General features: G+C 53.1%; 2 long non-coding RNA genes across 2 annotated transcripts; both read left to right on the top strand.

Annotated features, from left to right (window-relative positions):
• The first annotated feature begins 1,111 nt into the window (after nt 1–1,111).
• On the top strand, nt 1,112–8,422 carry LOC112397359 (uncharacterized). Its single transcript, XR_003002787.1, has 4 exons — nt 1,112–1,191; nt 4,212–4,285; nt 5,779–5,865; nt 7,393–8,422. It is a non-coding gene; the product is annotated as an uncharacterized LOC112397359 (long non-coding RNA).
• A 70-nt stretch (nt 8,423–8,492) lies between these two features.
• LOC112397358 (uncharacterized) lies at nt 8,493–15,509 on the top strand. The gene is made up of 3 exons (XR_003002786.1): nt 8,493–8,652; nt 8,854–8,943; nt 9,429–15,509. It is a non-coding gene; the product is annotated as an uncharacterized LOC112397358 (long non-coding RNA).
• Nucleotides 15,510–20,220: the final 4,711 nt, after the last annotated feature.

A 20,220-nucleotide genomic window follows, 5' to 3' on the forward strand; every position in this document is an offset into this window, starting at 1 on the left:
TCTGTGCTAAGCATCCCTCCCACCATGTATTCCTGCATTTAACCCACACAACCCTATGAGGAGGACTCCGTTATTATCCCTACTTTGTGGACTAGGAAACTGAGTCTGAGAAAGGGAGTGAAGCTTGCCTAGGGTCATCCGCCAAGGGGCATGGACAGAGCTGAAATGTAAACCCAGGATAGCCTGGTTGTAGAGGCCACTGGAATTGTCTAGCCACAGTAGTTCTCAAGCATCAGCATCCCCCGGAGGGCTTGTTAAAACACAGATCTCTGGGCCCGCCACGCCAGCGTTTTTGATCCAGTCGCTCTGCGGAGAGGCCTGAGTATCTCCATTCCTAGTGATGTAATGGTGCCTGTCTAGGACCTGGTCTAGAACGACTGCTCTAGGACCATTTTCTAACATTGCTACTCTAGAAAAATAGTAGGTACAAAGGAGTGGGCAGTTTGGGGGGAAAAAAAAAAAGCCACACCTATAAGAGCTGTTAGGCCAAGCGGTATAGTGGCACGAACACGGGCCATGAGGTCTCAGACATGGGTTCGGATCTTGACTCCACCATAACCACGTGCAGGGTTAATTGAGAGGCATACACCCAAGTCGTGCTGGTTAAGCACCTGGTACTCCGGCACCAGCCTCTTCGTCCTCCCATGCGCGGCTCCAGGCTTTTGCTCCCCGTGTCCGCAGTCATGCGCCGCTCGCCTCTCGTCTCTCCATCCCTGCGTGCTCGCGCTCCGCTGTCGAGTCCAGCCTGGCAAGCGTTGCCATGGCACCGCTGCTGGCTGGGACGCTGGAGGCAGAGAGCGCTGCCCGGCTCGCCCCTTTGTGCCGCGGGGGTGGCTGTGCGCTCCCCCGCGCCCGGCCGCACCCCGCCTCCCCGGCCCCGACCCCCGGGAGGGGGTAGAGGGTAGGGTGGGGGGTTGCAGAGGCGCGGTGAGGCAGGAGGAGGGCAGAGGCGAGGGCCGGGGGGGGGGCGCCTCCGCCCGCCAGCCGCTCTCGCATTAAAATTTCATGGGCGCTGCAGCAGCTACAAAGACGACGCCGGCTGCGCTCGGGGGACCAGAGGGAGGGAGGCTGCGGACGAGTGCGGGGAGGAGTTTGCGATGGGAGGCGCTTGCAGGGGCTCCCCCAGTTCTGCGCTGTGAGCTGGGGCACAAAGAGCCCTCTGCACTGGCGCCGCAGGACCGCGGACCCGAGGTAAGCCGCCGCCCTATTCTAACAGCCCTCCCTTCCCAAGCATCCTTGTCTGCACGCTGGGAACAGACTACTTCCCCGAGCTTGGGGTCCCGGGCAGGGTGCAGGGGTGGCAAACACTGCCTGAAGTGCCCCTCATTTGTTGGACGAAGAACCTCTCCAGCCCGCAGTTGTCAAACGAAGCCAGGACTCCGGTCTGGGTGGGGCATAGGGAAAGAGGTGGGGAGGTTCGCAATGGAGTCTAGTGCCCATGGGGGTCTTGCAGTCATGATCTGAGGGGGAACAAAGACCCTCCCCTCCCCCCGCTACCAGACAGAACAGGAGGGGTCCCCCTGGACCTTTTCCACCCACCGGAACTGGCGAAGCCTTGGAGGGACCCTCAATGGTATCAGAACTGGAGATGGGGGATGGGATGGTGGAGCAGGGTTCTTGAGTCGCTGTGTTCCACACCAAACCCCCCACCCCGACCCCCCGCCCAGCACCTGTCCATGCTCCACTTCTGGGACTCAGATTCTAGATGTCCAGCTTCCAAAAGGATGGAGAGGGTCGGAAAACCTCTTCATTGAGCAGAATAGTGATATTGACAATGATAATAATAATACATCAGTTTATGGAGAGCTTTCTGAATGCCAGCAACACGCTGGTTGCATGCATTGTCACAACAGTCCCAGGAGATGGTAAGAACCCCATTTTAAAGATGAGGAAATTGAGCTCCGGAGAAGGTTAGCTACACGTCCAAGGTCACACAGACAGTGATTTTGAATCTAGATATGTCCAACTCTAAAGCCTATGTTACATCCTTAAAACGGTCTGGGGAGACCTCAGAACCCACCAGCTGCCCACCTATTCCTCCCCAATACACTCTCTAGAGAGGCTGGGAATTTAGGAGTGAGGGGGTCAGATCTCTCCTCTCCCCCACCGGAGGCTAGGCTAGAGAAATTGCTTCTCTGCAGCGAAAGGAGAGGCCAGGGGCCTAGATTCCTCACCGTCATCCCAGACTCCAGACCAGTGGCTGCCCTGCTCCGGGATTGCTGGGGCGCACACCCCACTGCAGTGCCGCGGCGGGAAGCGGGGGCGGGGAGGGGGAAGGTGGTAGTGCGGGGAGAGGTGGGGAGAGAACGGCTTTGTTTTTCTCGGTGCCAGCCTCAGTCTGAGTGAGGCCCAGAGCCAAACGCTCCTTCAGGCTACGGTGCTCTACCTTCCAAAGCGCAGTGCCATTTGGGAGCGCCCGGGAGCTTCGCGATTGCCTGGGCTGGTGGGGGAGGGGAGGGATGAGTAATTCCTCTTGACAGACTGGGAAACCTGAGGACAGTGGTTCTCAGGCTTTAGGGGCGTTGCTTCGGATACGCAGATGTCCAGGCCACGTGGCCAGGGGGATGAGTCAGCAGGACTGGGGTGGGGCTGGGCATCTGGATGTTTACTCAGATCCCCTCCTCCCCTTCTTCATGCAGATGATCACACCTCTCCCCTCACCCCAGCCCAGAACCATGTAGCACTCTGGGCAAAAAGGTATCCTCGGGGACACTTTGGCAGTGGTTAGCTTTGAGTTTGGTTAATTTCACGATGAAAGAATTTTAAGGGTAACATCTCCTATGCCTTCCTTGCCCACCTATTTTATTATTTAATGACCGTTTCCACCGAGTAAGTTTCTGAAATCTACCCTGTATCCTTCTTGCTGCATTTTTGGCCCATCTCTCCACTTCTTCAGGGAGGAGAGCGGTGAAGTGTTCGGAGCCCCCCAAAAGGAAGCATAACTTCGTACCACGAACTTTAGAAGAAACACTCTCTATGCTGGCCTTCAAAATGAATTCAAAAATGTAATTTTTTGGTGATCTTTAAAACGACCATAGTCAGTTTAATAGAATGCATGATAACTGTAGAAGATTTGCAAACGACTGAAAAAAAAAAGAGATGAAAACTCCATAATTTCGTTACCCAAGAATAACTACCGTATTTACTATTTTCACATATTCCCCTGCAGTATATTTTCTATTCCTGAAGATACTAATTGAAATTGTGCTCTATGTATACTGCTTTTAAAAAGTCACATCAGAGGCGTTTCTCTGCATTTTTATGCCCTTGGCAGAAATCATTGTAAGCGGGTTGGTGTTTCCTTATTATTGGTCCTGCCAGTTGTTGTTTTTTTTTTTCTTTTTGCGGTATGCGGGCCTCTCACTGTTGTGGCCTCTCCCGTTGCAGAGCACAGGCTCCGGACGCGCAGGCTCGCCGGCCATGGCTCACGGGCCCAGTCACTCCGCGGCATGTGGGATCTTCCCGGACCGGGGCACGAACCCGTGTCCCCTGCATCGGCAGGCGGACTCGCAATCACTGCGCCACCAGGGAAGCCCCCTGCCAGTTGTTTTTAACATCTCTGCGTTTAAGATCCTTTCTCTGGACCTGATCCCTGCTTCCACCCAGGGCAGGATTCTGCTCTTTGAATTGGTCCCTCCTGGATGCAGTGCGGGATGGTAGAAAGAGAAGGCATCGAGTTACACGGATCTCTGCGTGAATCCTCCTCCCCACCTACACGGTGTCAATTTCAGGAGGAAGTAATTTCCTTTCTCTGAGCCTCAGTCTCCTCATCTGTCAAGTGAGAGTCATAATCCCGGCTTTAAAAGGCTGTTGTGAGGCTCTGAACCCGTGTGTGTAAAGCGCCCGAAACCCAGTAAAGGCATTGATGCTTTAGTGCATCAACTGTCAGCTCAGGTCACTTCTACCGCCCCTGAATCTTGTAGAGAAAACTTCGTTATTTGCTTTTATTTGTACCGGGCTGTCGGTTCCTCTCCTGGGTGAAACTCAGGCTGTTCGAGCAGCAGTGTTTCTGGGGCATTGGGGCCGTTGTGCAGGTTCAATGGGCTGGTGAATAACTTAAAGCCTAGTCCTTTGTTTGGAAACGATCCTTCCCTGTGTCTCTGAGGCCTGGCTCATCTGTCAGCTGGAGCTCCGTGGAACAATAGCCAGCGATACTCAGGGGCAGAGGCAAAGGCCAGCTGAGGGTGACACGTCTCCCCATCCCTCTCCAGGCTGATTGGATCAGATGAGGCAGGTGTTCCTTGCTCCCTTGTTGTGCCAGGCGGGCCCCTCTGGAAGCTACCAGGTGAGTCATGGAGGGGAGGGATGGGCTGAGCTATCCTGTACTCAGGGGTGTGGAGTAGATGATTAATGGTAACTGACTCCAGCTACCATTTATTAACCGTTTACCAAGGTTCTTGCTGGGTGCTGCCTCTTGGAGACCCCACAGTAAGGCTGGGAATTGGGCATTACGGATGGGAAACTGAGACTCAGAGAGGTGAAGTGACTAACTCAGGGTCACACAGCATGTTAGTTGTAGAGCCAGGATTTGAACCTGGAACTAGTATGGCTGTGAAATGTGTCTGTGCACCTATTACACTACGCCACCTCCTCTCCTAAAAGTGAACATAATCAGTTGCCTCAAGACTACAGAAGCCACTGGAATAAACTGACCCAGATGGTTTAGCAATCATCCGGGATTCCCTCACAGTAACACTAACACTGATGACTACTGTTTGCATTTGACACACTCCTTCCTCAGGTCTTTTCTCCTTTAACCCCCACCCCCATATCTGAACAGGAGCCTTCTGCCCCTTAGGGGTTCAACAGGCCTGGTTAGAATCCAGAGGCATCATTTTCTAGCTGGGTAATCGTGGAGCAAGGCACTGGACTCTGAACCTCAGTTTCCTCATCTGTAAAATGGGAATAAAAACCCCACTCATTGTTTTGTCAGGTAAAGGCATCCCCCGCCCGCAGTTCGGGGGTTCCCTTGTTTGAGGAAGAGGTGAATACTGAAGCTCCTCTTTTGTGTACGTTGTATTCGAATACTTTGTGAAACAGTATGTTCTGCGCGTGCGCAGAAGCCTCTTCCTGTGCCAGTCTCCTGCAAGGCGCCCTGCACATCCGCTTATTCCCAGGAACTTCCGTTGTGTCTCAGCACTCACTCGTCCAAAGCAATTTAGGCCAACGTCTTTCCTATGCCTCAGCTCTCTGAGCAGCTATTTTATTCCAGAGTCAGGGAAAAAAACAACAACCCCAAACCCAGAGGGATCCTAAGATGCAACCAAATGCATGTTTCCCTGGCAGCTGGTCGTCTGTTACCAGGAACAGCGCAGATTTTAGGGGAAAAAAATGAGTATCCATGGATGGTATTAATGAGCACTGTGGACAACGGTAGTCATAATAATATAAGATCATAAGAGAATGCAAGCTAATAAATAATAGTTACCATCTCATGTAATCCTCACAACAGCCCTGTGTGGTGGGCACCATCATTATCCCCATTGCGTGGATAGGAAGACCAGCCCAGGGAAGCAGCGGATTTGCTAGAGGTGGCAGAGCAGGACGGGAAGACACACCGTGAAGCCTAAGTCCTTTCCAACGCACTTGGATGTTTTGGTTGGCATGGGCCCCACCAAGACACCTCCTGGTTTCTCATTTCACTTCTGATCTGCACCCGAGGAGATCAGTTTTGGCAAATGCTGTGATTTCAGAAAAGGACCCTGGCATCTATTGTCCGATGTGTCCATGGCTACATCTTTATCCCCCCATCCCTCTTTCTTTCTTTCTCAATGACAGATGGAGGCATCTCCCTGCCCACCCATGTGGTACCAGACACATTCACGTGGCCACCGGGACCCTAACAGCATCAAAGGAGTAACCAAGGTGACCCTTCCTCTCCTTCTGTGCACCCCTGGGGGTGATGGAGACCAGCCTCATGCTGTGTGGTCAGGTCCACCACGAAATCCACACGCACAGGAGACCTTGTGGATTTCAGCAGTAGGAGGGACCTCTAGGATTCTCTGGTGTCCAATCCCTGGATCGAAGCTTTCCTGATGGGGTCCCCGACCTTGGTTTGAAGTAGGGGTGGGGTGGAGTCTGTCTGGGCTAGTGGGAGCTGAGATGCTGGGACCCGGGAGCCCACCACCAGGTCCATGTGTGGCCTTCGATCTGACCCTTCTTGATTCTTGCCCTCTGTCATCACATCTAAGTGAGTTTTGAAAAGCGAACTACATTGAGGTATAATTTACGTTCAGTAAAAATACACCCATTTAAAGCATCAGTGTGTTTCGATAACTGTATACACCTGTGTAGCCACCACGACAATCAAGATATGGAACATCTTCATCACCCTAAAATGTCCCCCTGCCAATCCCCTCCCAGCCCCTGCCCCAGGAAGCCACTGACCTGCTTTCTATGCCTATAGATTTGACGTTTTCCCTAACGTTTCATTGTTAGGGAATCTTTTGTTCTTGGCTTTTTTTGCTCAGCGTAATGTTTTTGAGGTTCATACTGTTATCACCTGTGTCAGTAATTCACCCTTTTTTTGGTCTAACTTCATGGAGGCATATCATATAACTTACCCATTTCAAGTGCACAATTCAATGTTTCTTTTTCGTAAATTTACCAAGTTCTGTACCCATCACTACACCTCAGTTTTAGAACATTTCCACTGGCCCAGTAAGATCCCTCACCCCCACTTACTGTTAAACCCAGCCAACTCCTAATCCCTGGCAGCTGGTAATCTGCTTTCTGTCTGTATAGGTTTGCCTTTTCTGGACATTTCATATAAATGGACTCATACAGCACATGTGATCTGTTGGGCCTGGCTTCCTTCACCCTGTATAATATTTTCGAAGTTTATCCTTGTCATAGTGGGTAGCAATAGTTTGTTCCTTTTTACTGGTGAGTAGATTTCATTATATGAGTGTACTACAGTTTATTTATCCATTCACCAAGACAGGGGATTTAAATTTAATCCGTGCCTCCTAAGTGGGGTGTATACACCCCCCGCCCCTGGAGACGTATAATCCTGAAGGATAAACATGGCCCATATTTCTGGGACATCAGTGTTACACAAAGATTTACTCCAAGTTTAAATCATTAACTGGGGAAAATAATTTTTGGAACATGCACTGTGTGCCAGGCACTGGCTAAGCCTTTGAGAATAATTAACTTTGAGTCGTACATCGGGTACGTGGGGTTTGGAAGCCATAATCTCACCCATGTTTTGTTTGACCTCAGAGCCCTTTATACCCTCCTAGACAGCTGTCAGCTTGATGCAGGAGCTAAAGTTCCCCTTGAAACCCCTATTGCCTTATTCATAACAGGGATTCTGGGTCCACAGGGTGAGGGGAGAGGGTTTTTGTGTTTAAACAATGTTCCTCTGAGCAATGCAGGGTCTCCTTACAGAGTGCAGCAGGTTCCTGGGATAGAGGAGAAAGAAAGGGATTTCCGCTTTCTTCGGGACCACACTGGGAAGCAGCCTTGCAGATAAGTATTCAAACTTAGCAGCCCACAGCCTACCAGCCTGCCCTCTCCTGGTCCGTACAGGAAAGTACAGCATCCCCGAATCCCCAAGTCGGGGGAGAAATCAGTGCTGCGGCTCATTCACTTCTGTGCCACAAAGAAAGAGCTTGTCCCCGCTTTATGGGGCCCCAGAAAGTAATTTTCCTACCCCACTTTTGGCATCAAGGCTAGAATTTTACAAACTCCACCATCGGGAACTTCTGAGGAACCGAATTTAATGACTTCATCTTGAGCACCTGTAGATCTGGTGTCAGAAGGAGACTGGGGACTCCTGGTGATTTGGGCTGGCCCTTCCCTTCTCAGTTCTGACCCTCTGTCATCATGTTTATAAAACTTGGCTAGGACCCCTTTGCCTGGCAGTCAAGTGGGGACCTTGGCACTGTGACCCTATGGCATGTGCTTCGCCATGTAAGTGTCTGAGTACATCTCCAGGTCTGGACCCATGCCCTAAGTCCAGGTGCTGACAGCAAGCTCTGAAAATATGCCAAGAGGACCCCTGACTCTCCTGGCCCAGGTCTGCTAGTGGACTGGAGACCTGGGGTAGTCATCAAAGAGCCCCAGCCCACCATCTGACTCCCCAAACTTTTCTTTTTCTGGGGCATCAGAAGAGAGAATGGGAGATGAGGGCGGGGCCATAAAGATAACTGAGGCTGAGCAGAAGGGCGCTTCCTACGTCCCATCCACTGCTTCAAACTACGGGTATTACTGTGCGTTTTGGGTGAGTGTCCGGACGGGCTGGGCTCCACAACTCAGAGAGAGGGGCAGACTTCCCACGGCTACACGGGATGCCAGAGCTGGGAGCACATCTCCAGATTCCCGGCTCTGTTTGCCTGTCTCACTCAAGCTGTTTCCCCTTTCTCTGGGGTCCCATTCCGCTGCCGGCAGGGAACAGGGAGGCGGCTGAAGGGAGCCAGGGGTGTTCTGGGCTGGGAGGGAGGGAGGGAGGGAGGGGGCGCGGAGCCTGGGCCCGGCCTCCCTGGCTCCTGGGGCGGGGCCCTCTTGTTAGCAGAGACTCGCGGCCCGGCCGGAGCTGGGGAGGGGCCTGGGTGCGTTTTTCTCCCGTGTCGTGGTTGGCTCTTTTGTCTTCCAGGATGGACCTGCAGGGTCTGCGTGGGGTAGGAGCTGGGAGCCGCACGCTGCCAGGTAAGCCCGGGTAGGTGTCAGGGAGGGGTTCCGCTGCGCTTCGTTTCTTGGAGGCTGATTCTCCCCCCATCCAGGCCCGGGTACCCAGGTCTGGCCCAAACACTCCTGCCGTTGTGCGTGGTCTCGTGGAGGTGGTGGGACTGAATCAAGAGCACTGCGGGTGGGTCCACGGCAGAGATTTCAGCACATGCCTTTATCCAGCGCAACCACGGACCAAGCGCCTTCTCCCGGCTAGAAGCTGAGGATCCGGAGGTCAGCATGAGATGCGGTCCCGCCCTCTCAGGTCTTCATGTAAGAACGTGCTTTATCACAGTCTCTGTGAGGGAATGAGCTCCCCGTCCTGGGAGGGGTGTGTGTGCGCGCGCACGCGCGCACGCATGTGTGTACGTGTGTGTGTGTGTGTGTGTTGGGGGAGAGGCGTACTGAGGTCCCCTCAGCGGGACTGCTGTAAAGGGAAGCCGAGCCTCCCGAGGACTGTGAAGGCCCTTTCTGCCCCCCTGGGCACTTGCTGCTTGTCTGCCCGTGAAGCCTGTGGGCCGGCTCCGGGGCCCCGTTATTGCTTTTACACCCCTTGTGCGAGCCCTGCCAAGATGGGGCACCCTCTGTATGCGTTATGAGCATCCGAAGCCCTCACGCCGCCCTGTCTCAGTCTTGGTGGCACAGGAGGGAGACTGGGGGTCTTTGAAGGGCCCCCTCAGAGGTGCGGCTCTGGGAAGCCGGGGTGCAGGCTAGGCCCCCATCCTCACGTGCTGTGCCTGCTCCGGCTGCCTCTCCAGGATTCCCGGGTGACCCTGGACTCTGGCCACAGTGACACAGGGAGCAGCCTTTGGTGGTTTTCTGGAACCCTGGACAATTCCCTGGAGACCTCATCCTTCCCAACTCCTGGGCTGGAGACCCTGGGGATAAAGGCCCCCTCCTTGTTGGTGCTCAGCCGAGGACAGGACCTGGCTCTGGAGGACAGCGCGAGGGCTGTGAGGGAGGCTGGCAGCTCACCGTCCCCTCCGCTTCTGTCTGGACCTGCCTGCTGGGCCCTACGGTCCAGGCCTGGAGGCCCTTCCTGACCCCGTGAGGACTTGATTTCTCCTTGAATCCCTGCCAGCGACCAGGCAGAGTTGGGCCTGGGCCAAGGCCCCGCTGACCACACCCTCGCCAAGGCTGGGTCTCCAAGGACCCCACAGGACAGGGGCAGGAACCTGGGACAGGAGTCGGGGAGGAGCTCCCAGTGGGATGGAGGGTGGATGCAGCTCTCGGGGCGCCACTGGCTGGAGTCTGTCTTGCGCCGTTTGCTGTGTGAGTGATTCTCGTTTTTTGTGGGAGCTTCTTGGACGGGGCTTTTCCTTGCTTCTCTCCCTGATGGTGACCAGGAGGGGGCAGGTGGGCCTGGGGGGAGCTTGGGCCTTTCCCTAGTGTTACGGAGCTCTGGGAGGGGCTGTCCTGAAAGGAGAGAGTTTCCAAGAGACCCCGCTGGAGGCGGGGGAGGGGTGTGCGTCGTCCTGGCACTCAGCAGAAAGAGACAGACACCGGGCCTTGCTCCCGACATCCAAAGGGAATGGTCTGGAATCAGCCTCACCCCAGCCCAATCTCAGACCCTGCCCCTTGCCTCATGCCTGTCCCTGGGGAGCAAAGGCAGGCAGGGCAGGCTCCCCACACATGCAGCTTCTGCATCACATGGCGCAGACTCACTTGCACGCCCCCCTCCTCGTCCTCCACTCCCTCCAGCCCCCCGCAGCGGGGCCAGTCCCAGTGCTGGCACAAGAGCTGCCTCGGCTTTCCTTAGGCAAGTTTACGAGCCCCAACGTCCTTTTCCCAGGGTGGGGAGGGGACCTGTTTTAGTCAGCTTGGGCTGCCATAACAGAGTACCACACTGGGATGGCTGAAACCACAGAAATGCATTTTCTTATAGTTCTGTAGGCTGGAAGTCAGAGATCAAGGTGGCAGGGATGGTTTGTGGTGAGGCCCGTCTCCTTGGCTTGCAGATAGGAACTTATTGCTGTGTTCTCACATGGCCTTTTCTCTGTGCATACAGAGAGAGAGAGAGAGAGACAGAGAGAGACAGAGAGAAATAGTTATCTGGTGTCTCTTCCACTTCTTATAAGGGCACCAGTCCTATGGGATTAGGGCCTCATCCTAATGACCTCATTTAACCTTAATTACCTACATAAAAGCCCTATCTCCAAATATAGTCACATTGGGAGTCACAGCTTCAACCTATGAATTTGGGGGGAGACACAATTCAGTCCACAGCAGGTGGTCACCACAAACATGGACAGCTGGAGCCAACTCCCCTTTAGAATTCCCACCCCCAGTAGGGAGGAGGAGGAGGAATAGGGGCCTGGGAAGTAGAAACATTGGGGGATTCTGTGCGAGGGTAGCCCTGGAGGCCTCGGGGAGACACCGGACCCAGTGCAGCAAGGAGGCGCCCCCAGCAGAGGGCTGTTACGGGAAGAGCTTGGGCTTTGGAGTCTGAGGGTGTGCAGTCTGCCGTACAACCTTGGGCAACTCACCTCACCCCTGGGAGTCCAATTTCCACTCTGAAACTGGAGCCATCTGCTCACCTGGGCGTGTGTGTGGGGGGCGGGCACAGGAAGAAGTCAGTGAGATCATGCACCTGGTACAGCGCCTGACTCTTAGTAGGTGCTCAATAAACACTCCTGTCCATCTTGGAGTTTAGATTTAGGGCTTCTCTCTTTTTGGTACTCTGGACTTTAAACTCCTCATCTTTGATCCAGAGGCATTTCTGACTCTTGTATTTTTAATATCCCTCTCTAATCAGATTGAGGAATTGGCTGCATTGCATGGCCTCCATAGTAGCTCCAAATGCTTCCTGGGGAATTTAATATCCACCCCTCTCATCAGAATTGAGCACCTACTGTGAGCCCCCCTGTACTACTCGCTTGGGGGGAATATAAGTGAAGATATGGCCCTGATTCAGGCCTGCAGGATTTCACAGCCATGCCGAGTGGGAGAAAACCAGCACACAGAGAATTAGGGGATGGGGCAGAAAACAGTCGACTGAGGCACAGGTTCTCGGTGCTTGAGTGGGTGGGAGTAAGACCCCAGAGCAGGCTGAAAAGGCTTCCCAGCGAGGCTGAACTAATCAGGACCGTGGAGGATGAGAAAGGTGTGGTTTAGCTGAGAGTTTCCAAGGGAAAATTAGAGCAGAGATGCCCAAAGTAAATTCTAGGAGACGTCATTGCTCTTAAAAAACAAAAAAAAAAGTTCAAATTCAGTAGGTTTCTGCAGTGCAGGGCTTATCAGAGCCTCTGAAAGTGCTGATGGGAATTGTGAATACTCAAGGATAGACAGAAGATTAAGTGTTTCCCCCCAAACTTTCCTGGCAACAGAACCCTTTTCTTACAGAGCATGAGTTAGAACCGTGGAGAGTCTACATGGGGGTTTATGTGGGAAAATTACAACTGTGAAAAGAGATGACAAAACTAGGGCACACTCAGGTGCTCTGTAGCAGCAGCTGGAAAGGCAGCCCTTTCCCTGGGGCTGGGAAGTCTGAACTTGGTTCCAGGAGCCAGGTGAGCTCTATGCAGTTTTAGTATTTGGGGGAGGGCAGGCCATTGGTTGGAGTAGCCAGAGGCCTGGCAGTAGGGGACGGAGAAGCTGTCCACTGGACCCGGCGGCTCTAGGGCAACAGACCTTCTGTGGGAAGATGCTGGTGTGCGCGCGCGTGCGTGTGTGTGTGCGCGTGCCTGAGTGTGACAGGACCCAGCCTTCTGGGAAGGGGATGGCCAGAACCGGGCAGGGGGTTTCGAGCCAGAGCAGCAGGGCCCATTTTCAGGGGAACTGAAGTGTGTGGGAGGGCCCCTGAGGCCCAGAGCTGAGAAGTAGGGAAGCCAAATTCTTCTGGGCAGGGTCTACGTGGCTAGCCTTGATTCTGGCGGGGCTGAGGAGCTGGGAGGCAGACCCCCTGCCCTGGTCAGACCCGGCTCCCTGGCTGGTGGGGGCGGGGGGCCTCTGGAGCTGCTGCTGGAGGGGCGGGGGCAGTGTTGCACGGTGTGATTAACCTACTAACACAGGGCTCGGCCGGGGGACGCTGTGGCGTGTGACGAGGTGCCTGGCCTTCTGCCAACCGACTAACCCACTAACCAGGCCCGAGCATGCCCTACTAACCCCCTGCAGCCAGACCCTACTAACCTTGCAGCTCGTGGGCCTTTCCCGGGGCAAGGATGTGGGGCAGACGAGGCTCCGGAAGCCCCTGCCCAGGGCCTGGGATCTCTGTGCAGACCCACATTCCAGGACAGGGCGCGCAAACAGGACTCGCCAACTCTGCTGCTTCCTGCTGGGTGACTCTGGGCAAGTCCCCTCACCTCTCTGAACCCGTTTCCTCGGCAGTAGAGTGGGAGGCCCGTTCCTCACCTCGCCGGTGGCAGTGAGGATTCCCAAGAATATGAAGCTCTTGACACATGGCGGATGCTTAAAACGTATATATGAGGGCAGGGGTGGGAGACCCAGAAAACCCGACCCATCATGTACCCTGGCAGACCCTGGTCGCTCTGGGTGGTCTGCACACAGACCCCTCTGCCTGGGGCTGGACACTTGCTTTGAACCCCTAACCGTCTCTTCCCCACACTCTCCCTCCTCTTCAGCTTTCTTTCCGTAGACAGCTCTTTTTTTCAATTACTAACCCGTCTAACCCCGGGGGGCCTCAACTGCACCCCGACCACCCCTTAACAAACTAATGGACCTGCGTGTGTTCTTCCTTTTCTCCTAGCGACTCCCAGTGTGTGTCTGCTGAGGTGCCCCTGTCCGCTGGTGCTGTGCTCTGACTTACTAACCCAGACCCTACTAACTCTGTTTTTCTCTTACTAACCCCAGCCCTGCCGAGCTCTGGGCCCCCCCTCGGGGCTGGTCCCCCTCCTTTTGGCAAGCAGATGTCCTGGGGCTGGGCTTGCAGACAGATGCCCCACTTTGCTGCCCCGATCGGCTGTGAGTTCAGAGTCCACTGGGCCGGTTCTGCTAACCACACCAGTGGCCCAGAGGAAGAGGTGGTCCTGCGGGTGTGGGAGGGAGGCCGACCCCTGAGCACAGCATCCCTCCTCTGTGCACAAGGCTGGTTGCCACTGGGAGTGGACGGGAGCAGGGCAACTTCTGGGGTGTGAGTGTGGAGGCCTGTGGGTCTAGAATGCGGAGCTCTGGGCTCCTCCCAGCCAAGGGAGCAGAGAGAAGGCGCCTGTGTGTTCTTCTCTGGAGGGAAGCGAGGGTAGAATCTACTACATTGGCGAGTGGCCGGTAGAGGCGCGGTGCAATTAATGAAAGGCGCGTCCTGCACAGGAAGTCAGCAAAGGGGCGTGTCCCACACCGGAAGTCAGTAAGTGAAAACTTCCCCACATTGGAAGTCGCTGAAAGGGTCTTAAACCGCAGTGGAAATCAATGAGTGGAGCATTTAGTACAGGAAAGTCAGCCAGAGGGGGCATTTCCCACATTTGAAGGATGGGAAGAGGGGTATCTTTTACACCAGAAGTCAGGGAGAGGGGACTTTTGGCCTTATCACAAGGTGCTGAGAAGGAATGGCCAAGAGATCAGTGAGAGGGGCCTTTCCTAGAACGAGAAGTTGGCTAGAGGGGCCCTTCTCATCCCTGGAGCTGGGAGACCCGGGTTTCCCACACTGGAAGTAGATGTGGGCCTTTTTTCCTACTGAAGTCATTGAGAAGGGCAGTCCACAGGGGGAAGTTTGAGAAACCAAGGCAAGAAAGCAGATCTTGGGTTCGGGGTTTGCAGGAGAAAGCAGGAAGCAACAAATGAACCCCAGGCGCCCACAGAGCCCTGCAGACCGTCGGGCCAGCCAGAAATTCATCCCTGGCTCCCCGTCCTGTTCACACCCATGTCCCTACACCAGCCTGCCTCCCCAGAGCCCGCCAGCTGCTAAGCCAGGGCCACACCTGGGGGTGATTTTATGCCTCACCTCCAGTGGGCACCTTGGTCTCTTTGGGCTAATCTCTGGCTCCTTTGCACTAACTCTTGCTCTCACTCAGCTAATCCCTGTCTCGCCCTGGCTGCCCCAGAGGGCTGACCACTAACAGCCAACCCTACCCATCTGGGGGCTCCAGCCTCCTGGCCTGGCTCTGACCTGCTCTGAATAAACCCCTCCTTCACCTGACTAACTCCTACCCTCCTGATCTGTTCCCTTCAGCAGAAACTAACGGCTTGTGGATTTCTTTCTGACTAACAACAGGTCTAACCCTCCTCAGTCACTATTACTATTAACAGCTTGGATGTCGGCATGGCTGGGACTGGGCTAACAAAGGTTTGGGACTTGACTAACACAGGGAGAGGCGGAGCTAGTCGTGTTGGACGTGGTCACTGCTCTGGGGAAGAGCTATCTGAAGTCAGGAAAGTTCTCAGTGCTCTAAAGGAGGGGCTGGGCTGTGGCTCAGGCCTGATGGAGGAGTGGTGTCTGCTGAGGTGGCGTCAGAAACAAAGTCAGCCTCCCAAGATTTTGGCCACTGGACATATGCTATCAACCCCTTATAACCTGCATTTGGGCTCTGATTCTTTCAAACAATAGCCTGATAGTTGCCATAGTGGATGCAGCGTTTGTGGCCCTAAAAATGCCCGTCTGGTGTGTACAGAGGATATGCCACTGTGTATGGAATTATCATCAGGTGAGGGCCTAGACTCCTTGATTTGGGGACTTTAGAGCTTTGGAAGCTCTAGGACATAAAACTTTAGATTGGAATAGTCAGACCGGTTGTAAATCTATCACCCATTTACACCCTAGTGTAAATTAGCTCAGCTTTCTCCTCTAACTTCTGTGCAGTTTAGCTGCCCTGAGATGATGAGAGTTTGGCTGGGAGGGAGTTTGGATCTCTTCAGTGCTGGGGGAGGGTCCTGTGGGCGCAGAGAGGAGAAGCAACGAGTCCAGGGGTTCTTGGGGGTCCCAGGTGGGGGGGGATGGGAAGAGGGGGCAGTTTTGCTGGCTCAGTCTGGTAGTCAGGGTCTGTGGGAGAGGACAGCTCAAGGCAGGGCCTGGAGGACTGGATCAGCTCAGGGGCAGGGTCAGAGGCCTGCCTGGAGGCCTTGCAGGCAAGTTGCTTGGGTCACTGAATACTGCTCTGGGGTTGAAAGCTTCTCTGATAGGCAGGGACTCAGAGCTAATTTAGCGGAGCTGGTGGTGAGGGCTGAAGGGTGATGCAGAGGCCTGAGCTGCAAAGGGAAGGAGAGGAGGATGCATCCGGAGGACCCTGCAGAACCGGGGCTGGGGTGGAGCCTGTACTGGGGAAAGCACGTGCCTGCTGCCCTCTAGTGGCTGCCTTGCCCCATTTCACTCGAAGCATTTCCCATTCCGGGGGCCTTTTTATTCAACCACAAACAACACTTGATGCTGCTGAGGACCTACTATGTGCCCAGCACTGCTCTGGGTCTGGGACCCACGCACGGGCTTCTCCACAGTGCTCGTCTAGCTCGGTGGGGGAGATGGGAGAAAATACACAGGTAATGCAGTAAGATGGGTGCCATGATAGGGATGGTGGGGCTGTGAACGCACCCAGGAGACAGACAAGGATGAGATGCACCTACTGTGTGCCAGGCACTGTGCTAGGCGTTGGGGATGACTGGTGATTAAACATCACACAATCTTCAGGAACTTTAACGCTAGCGTATTTAGTGGGGGCGGGGTAGAGTGAGGTGTGGGCAGTCAGGGTACATTTTCTAGGAGGAAGACATCTAAGCCCAGCCCTGGCTGGGCAAAGTGTAGTGGGGATGAGTTCCAGGAAGCGGGAACGGCGGACACAAAGTTCTGGGGGTCAGAGAGGATCGAAGAAATTCTGGAAAGGTCGTGGAGAGCGCAGCAGGAGGCAGGTGGGAAATGGACAAATACCAGATGGTGCTGCCAGAGAGTTTATCCCGGGGCAGTGGCGGTGCGCCGTGCATGTGATCTGCGGAGGTGAGAGGTTAGATTTGAGTTCTAGGCTGACCGTGTGACCGTTTCAGCCCAGGTGGGATTCTGGGGAGCTTCTGATACGTTCTGGCCAAATTTTAGAAAACTGGTTCGAAGTGCTTGAAAGGAGGAGGACCCTCAAATCCACCTTAAGATAAATAAGGTGGGCCATGCTCCTGCCAGGCGGGGGCCTGGTGGAGGGAGCACGGACGGCTTGGAAGGAGAACAGCCTTAAAGGCACATCATCCCCAGCCCCTGGTGTCTCCATGCCACAACAGGAGAAGATCTGAGGGCATGTGGTCACTGGCTGGGAGAATCTCACTGGAGAGGGACCCTGTTAGTCCTGTGGCTGCTAAGTGGGGGCAGGCAGGCGTGGAGGAAGCTTCCGAGAGGCTGGTCCCGGGGAGGGAAAAACGCGTCTTGGTGGGTAACAAACCTTCTGCAGGCAGAAGGATTGGGACCAGGCCACCTTTGAGACTGACGATGGTGGTGGGATTCTAGGATCCTGTGTGAGTGCGTGTGTCCTCGACTTCATACTAGAGGAAGCTGAGCCCAAGAAGGCAACTCTGTCCTCCACCCCGACCCGGCTGTGCCGATGCTCACCCTGGCCTTGACTCCACTGAACAGCCAGCTCGTTAGGAGCAGGACCTCGGGAGCTCGGGAGCTGGTCTCCCAGCTGGAAGGGGAGGCTTAATCCTTTAATAGGCAGCGTGGAGGGACTGGCGACTGGCAGCCGGGGGGCTGTGCTTGCGTAGCCATTCATAGTGTACATATTGAGCTGGAGGGATATGTTGCAGGGGATGGGGCTGGTCCCATCCCTACAGAAGACCCCAAAGGCCCTCTTGAGAATCTACCCAGGGACCCACTGTTTTACTTGAATAGACCAGAGATGACATTTTCCACATCATTGCCTCCGGGGACGCTGAAGGTGGGGACAGAAATTCTGCTGTTGATTAAAAACAATATTTTTACGTGGATCCAGCAACGGAGTTTGAACTTGGCATTTTGTTTTCACCCACGAATGTAGTTTCTTTTGTTGAAAATACCATTTTTATATTAAAACTAACTCACACCCAAAGGATGACTGTGGCTTAAGAGGCTTGGAGGTGGGGTGGGTGGGGAGGGGAGAGCCAGTGGCATTTTCAAGGAATAGGAGTGGGCTCTGCCAGCCTTTCCTCAAGACCGTGACCTTAAAAGTCAACACAATAGGGTACAGATTTCATTTGTAATTTGTGGGAAAACACACAAAAGTTACCATCTTAAATAAATTTATTTTTAAAGTGGTTATTTGATTTTATTTATTTGTGGCTGCGTCGGGTCTTCGTTGCTGCGCGCGGGCTTTTCTCTAGTTGCGGCGAGCGGGGGCTACTCTTCGTTGCGGTGCACGGGCTTCTCATTGCGGTGGCTTCTCTTGTTGCGGAGCACGGGCTCTAGGCACACGGGCTTCAGTAGTTGCGGCTTGCAGGCTCTAGAGCGCAGGCTCAGTAGTTGTGGCGCACGGGCCTAGTTGCTCTGCAGCATGTGGGACCTCCCCGGACCAGGGCTTGAACCCGCGTCTCCTGCACTGGCAGGCGGATTCTTAACCACTGCGCCACCACGGAAGCCCTACCAGCTTAATCATTTTTAAGTATACAATTCAGTGGTACTGAATTACAAAGTTACAATGGTAACACTGTTGTACGACCATCACCACCATCAATGTATTTTTTAAATAGCACTACTTTGTGCCTAGGACAGTGCCTCAGAAAATCCATCTCTCTGCCCACCTTCTCTCTCTTTCCTTCTCTCCCTTTATTCACCTAGAAAGCATCCAATCTGTCCATCCTGTATATCGGGCACTGCCCTACTCTCTGGGATGCCAGGCTGCCTGCTTTTCTGTTTCTCTAAGGCAACCATCTTTTTCTCACTCCAGGATCTTTGCACTGGCTGTTCCCTTTTCCCATGGCTGACTTCTTTGTGGCCCTGAGGTCTCAGCCGAATGTCACCTCCTCACAGACATCTCCCCTGACCACCCCATCCATAGTGATTCTATCGTTTTTGTTCTCAAATATTTTGGTCCTAGGACCCCTTTATACTCCTACCACATAGTAAATGGTCACCCCCGAGTCCTCTTGGGCTCTGCCCACTCACAGGCTCAACTGGTTTCCCATTTCATTCATTCAACAAAACCTTCTAATGGCCGAAAAGCACATGAAAAGATGCTCAACATCACGAATTATTAGAGAAATGCAAATCAAAACTACAAGGAGGTATCACCTCACACCAGTCAGAATGGCCATCAGCAAAAAATCTACAAACAATAAATGCTGGAGAGGGTGTGCAGAAAAGGGAACCCTCTTGCACTGTGGGTGGGAATGTAATAGTTGGTGCAGCCACTATGGAAACCAGTATGGAGGCTCCTTAAAAAACTAAAAATAGAGCTACCGTATGACCCAGCAATCCCACCCCTGGGCATATATCTGGAAAAAATGAAAACTCTAATTCAGAAAGATACATGCGCCCCAATGTTCACAGCGGCACTATTTATAATTGCCAAGACATGGAAGCAGCCTAAATGTCTATTGACAGATAAATGGATAAGGAAGATGTGGCAATGTATATACAATGGAATATTACTCAGCCATCAAAAATGCAATAATGCCATTTGCAGCATCACGGATGGAGCTAGAGATTGTCTCACTGAGTGAAGTAAGTCAGACAGAGAAAGACAAATACCATATGACGAATATTATATGAGGAATCTAAAAAAGTGGTACAAATGAACTTATTTACAAAACAAAAATAGAGTTCCAGATGTAGAAAACAAACTATGGTTACCAAGGGGGAAGGGGGGAGGCATAAATTGGGAGGTTGGGATTGACATATACACACTACTATATATAGAATAGGTAATAAGGACCTACTGTATAGCACAGGGAGCTCTACTCAATACTCTCTAGTGACCTATATGGGAAGAGAATCTAAAAAAGAGTGTGGATATATGCATATGTATAACAGATTCAGTTTGCTGTACAGCAGAAACTAACACAACATTGTAAATCAACTATACTCCAATAAAAATTTTTAAAAAGATCTTCTTATCCCTACTGTGTGTGAAGCACCACCTTGGGTGCCCAGGGCACAGGCAGAAGCAGACGGGTATCACCCCCGCCTTTGTGGAACTCACAGCCCAGGGGAGGCAGCTGCGCTCAGCTCTTCAAGGACAGGGAACACCTCACAGGGAGAAAAAGAGGAGAGAGAAATCGGCATAGAGAGAGTCTACCATATTATAAATTAGAACTGTGATGTTTTAGAAAGACTGGTTTATCCATTCATTACCATAATAGAAATGAAAACTGAGACTTTTAGAAGACTTGTTTATTAATTCACTAAAAAAAGACAATAAAAATAAACATTGCATGCAAACACAAATAACACTTTATGAAAAACAACTGTTTCCAAAACAAAGTTAGTGAGAAGACTCTGTTTTTCGGTAAATCTCTTTAATGTCTGGCTTAATAGAAGACAGAGTCTGTTGGATTCTGATATCTGCTTCTGCATTCAATCTCCTGCAATATCATATGTCCATGTAGGCCCTGCAAAACTCCACCGTGCACTTGTGAGGGAAGGAGATGAAATGGACAAATTAATTTCTCTGTGGTCCCCAGACCTCAGGACTGCACCTTGAGAACTACTGCTCT

This window comes from Neophocaena asiaeorientalis, unplaced genomic scaffold, assembly GCF_003031525.2.
Source record: "Neophocaena asiaeorientalis asiaeorientalis breed wild unplaced genomic scaffold, Neophocaena_asiaeorientalis_V1.1 scaffold648, whole genome shotgun sequence".
In the NCBI taxonomy this organism is placed as follows: domain Eukaryota; kingdom Metazoa; phylum Chordata; class Mammalia; order Artiodactyla; family Phocoenidae; genus Neophocaena; species Neophocaena asiaeorientalis.